The sequence below is a fragment of the Mus pahari genome, chromosome 3 (genome assembly GCF_900095145.1).
Source record: "Mus pahari chromosome 3, PAHARI_EIJ_v1.1, whole genome shotgun sequence".
NCBI lineage: Eukaryota > Metazoa > Chordata > Mammalia > Rodentia > Muridae > Mus > Mus pahari.
In genome coordinates this window covers 93,814,118-93,818,464 of record NC_034592.1, presented here as the reverse complement: position 1 = coordinate 93,818,464, position 4,347 = coordinate 93,814,118, and positions in this window count along the sequence as shown.

Below are 4,347 nucleotides of genomic sequence, written 5' to 3'. Positions count from 1 at the left end.
TTTCTTCGTGTTTATGTGTATGGGTCTGTTTGTTTGTTGTTTTTGTTTTTTTTTTTTTTGTTTTTGAGTCAGAGTCTATGTAGTCCTGGCTGTCTTGGAGCTCAAGTCGGAGCCCATGTTGGCTTCAGATTCACAGAGATCCTCCTGTCCCTGTGCTACCATACCCAGCTGCTTTCCCTTTTTAATATACAAAGTAGTGGGTTGTATCAGGATGTTTTCACACCTATATCTCAACTGCACTTGTTCCTGTTCACCATTGCCCCACTGCCCCGACGCCCCCTCCCGGTCCAGTGTGGTAGCTTCCCAGTGCCCTCCTGCTGTACCCACCCCCACCCCAGCTCCCTTCTGATTTCCTGTCCCTCGCATTTATCTCATCTTTTCCTGCCTTTTACTGTCCACTCTCACTTAAGATCTCTTCCTTTCCACGGTCAGCTTTCTACTTCCAGCGCCCCCCCTCCGGCTTTAAATCTGTAGTTTACATTTGAGAGGACCCTGGGGAATTGGTCTTTCGAGTCTGGCTTCTTTTGCTTAACAATGATTTCCAGTTCCTGCAAATGCTGCGGTTTCCTCCAGGACTGAATCAAATTCCATTTTCTCTATCCACTCAGCTGTTGAATGGTTTCTGGTTTGTTTTGGTTTGTTTTTTCGTTTGTTGGTTTTTGTTTTTGTTTTGGCTATTGTGAAGCCCTAGGTATGAAGTGCAAATATTCCTGTGGTATGCTTCAGGAAGGTCTTCAAGAGAGTGCTAAGGACACGTGGTGAGTAGTTCTATTTTCATTTCTTAAATTCAATTCATTCTCATTGGTGCATGTGTATGTTCACGGCTGGGGGGTGTGCATGTGTAGGCCATAGGACAAGTCTGTGGAGCCAATTCTCTACGTCCATCTTCATGTGGGTTCTAGGGATCTGGTTCAGGTCTCCAACCTTGCATAGCATGCAGCTTAGCCTGCTGAGCCATCTTGCCAGTCTCTGCTTTCAGGATTTTTTAAGACACCCACACACTAACGCCTTCATGGCTGCACAGGTTTACAGTCCCGCGCTCATTATATAAGGGTTCCTCTTTCTCTACATCCTGATCAGTGTTTATTGTTGTTTGTGGATAGTGATAGTGACTGGGGTAGAAGGCTGGGTAAACATGGTGAACACTTGCATGTCTACTGGGCATTTGCATTTTCTCTCCTCAGGAGTGTCTGTCTGGTTTCATTGAACAATTTGTTGGTTGGATGGTTTGTTCTTTCAGCGTTTCATTTTCACAACTCTTTCTGTGGTCTAGACATTAAGTTGTAGTGACATTTCTGCAATTTAGTATAAGACTGAACCGTGCTTTTGTTTTAATCCCAGGTCATGGGGATGTGGGGCTGCTTTGGACTGTCTGAAGCTGATGACTATGATTTGCCTCGTGCTCTAACAGAGGCATGTTTTTCCCAGATGCAGATAGTTTTTGCAGTTGTGTTATGTATGGGATTCTGGGAACTTTTCAGAGGGTATATAAGTGCTAGAGTCCCTATAGGTGAAGTTGGTGTTCAGTTTGGGAGGTGGGGGGTGGGGAGTGGTTGCAGTTTGTTAGTAGTCGTAGTAGTCAGGCTTAAAGAAGAAACAAAAGGAGAGAACATAGTTTGGTGGCTCTCTCTCTCCCTCTACCCTTCTTTCTCTCCTATCTAGTGAAAGGTGGTGAATGGGGTGGGAGTGGGTGGGGATAAAGGGTGGGAAAAGAAGAACCCATAAAGTAGAGACCTCCAGCTAACTCTGTAGGACATGTGGTTGTCATAGCTTTCTCCCCTATAGCTAGTCTCTTCACTCTAGGAATTGTTTCTTTTATTGTGCAGAACCTTTTCTGTTTCACATAACTCAATTTGTTTAACCAACCCTGGGATTATTTCCTGTGCTGCTGTTTTGCCTAAGTTTCCTCCAGTGATTTCAGATGTTTCATTATTGTCTGATCCCTTGAGTAGGATGACATTGAGTAGGGAGTTTGATTCTTCCAAAGGAGTATGTAAGCTTTCCCTAACACCATTTTTGGAGGAGCCTCTCTTTTCCATATTATGTTTAGACAACTTTGTCAGTAGCTGGGGCTGGCGAGGTGGCTCGGGGTGTTAAGAGCACTGACTGTTCTACCAAAGGTCCTGAATTCAAATCCCAGAAACCACATGGTGGCTCACAAGCATCCATAATGAGATCTGACACTCTCTTCTGGTGTGCCTGAAGATAGCAATGGTGTACTTATTTATAATAATAAATAAATCTTTGGGCCAGAGTGAACAGGGGCTAAGTGAACAGGGGCTGAGCAAGCCGGACTGACAAAGGCAGAGCTAGCAGAGGTCCTAAAATTCAATTCCCAACAACCACATGAAGGCTCACAACCATCCGTACAGCTACAGTGCACTCATATACATAAAATAAATAAATTTTTAAAAAAATCAAGTAGCTGTTGCTGTTTGAGTTTAGGTCTGAATCCCCATGTTTTACTCCATTGCTCTACATGTCAGGTTTTGTGCAGTTGCCATGCAGGTTTTGTGATTATAGCTCTGCAATATAGTTTGAGTTTGTGCTGCCTCTAGCATTTCTTTTCCTGTCTAGTATTGCTTTGGCTACTCAGGGACTTTTGTGAGTCCATATGAATTTTTGAACTGTAACCTCCATGGATCTGACTTTTATTATCATTATTATTATTAAGAATGCAATTGTGATTTTTTTTAAAGGATTGCATCAATTTTCTATATCACTTCCAGTGATTAGTCATTTTTACAATATGGATTCTGCCATCTATGATCATAGGAGGTCTCATTTTAAAATGGATTTTTCTTTTTCTTTTTTTTAAGATTTATTTATTATTATATGTAAGTACACTGTAGCTGTCTTCAGATGCACTAGAAGGGTGTCAGATCTCATTACAGATGGTTGTGAGCCACCATGTGGTTGCTGGGATTTGAACTCAGGACCTTTGAAAGAGCAGTCAGTGCTCTTAACCACTGAGCCATCTCTCCAGCCCTTAAAATGGATTTTTCATTCCTTTCATCAATATCTTAAAGTTTCCACAGGATTTATCATACAACTGCCTGGTGAGTTGTATCCCTAGGTATTTTGTTTTTCTTAAAGCTACTATGAATGAGGATTTTTAATTGTTTTTTATGATTTCTTTATTGGCAAGCTCATTATTGTTATTTATAAAAGCTATTGGTCAAATATAAAATAACTATTTTTTTTAAGGCTACTGATTTCTGTGTATTTACTGTGTCCTTTTCTTTTGCTGAAAGTATTTGTCAGATTTAAGAATTATTTTGTAAAGCTGTTAGAGTTTTGTAACTATAAGGTCATATTCTGTGCAAATAAAAATAATTTACTCCTTTTTTTTTTCGAGACAGGGTTTCTCTGCTGTCCTGGAACTCACTTTGTAGACCAGGCTGGCCTCGAACTCAGAAATCCGCCTGCCTCTGCCCCCCAAGTGCTGGGATTAAAGGCGTGCGCCACCACATTATTCCCTTTTATTATTATTTTTTTCTCTTGTGTTACTGCTATTGTTAGTATCTCAAGCCCGGTATTATATACAAGCATCGAGAATGAGAACCTTTGCCTCATTCACGATCTTAAAAGAAAGTAGGCAACATTTTTGTTCATCTCTACTTGGTACAATGTTGGCTAGAGGTGTGCTGTATAGACCCTTTATTAATATATGTCCAAGGGGAGGCTCCAAGGCCTGACACTATTACTGATGCTATGATGTGCTTACAGACAGGAGCCTAGCATGGCTGTTCGTCCAGAGGCCCAACAGGCAGCTGACTGAGACAGAAGCCAATACTTACACCCAACCAATGGACAGAAGCTGGGGTCCCTGTGCTTGAATTAAGGAAAGGCTGGAAGAAGAGGGTGACCCGAAAGGAAGACCAGCAATCTCAACTAACTCGGACCCCTGAGATCTCTCAGGCGCTGAACCACCAGGCAGCATACACCAGCTGATATAAGCCACCTCCCCCCCCATCCCCCAACACATACAAAGTAGAGGACAGCTTGGTATGGCCTCAATGAGGGAAGATGCACACCTAACCCTTGAACAACTTGGGGCTTCAGAGAATGGGGAGGCCTGGCAGGGAGTGGGGGGTATGAGTGTGGGTGTGACGACATCTTCTTGGAGACAGGGGAGGAAGAATGGGTTAAGGAACTGTCAGAGGGTAGAATGGGAGGGGGATAAAGAATGGATTGTAAAAAAAAAAAAAAAAAAAAAAATTGAAAAAAAAAAAAAAAAAAAAAAAAAAAAAAATAAAATAATTTTGAAAATTAAAAATAAATAATGATATGTCCCTTCTATTCCTAGTTCCCTTAGGAATTTTATCATAATCAAATGTTTAATTT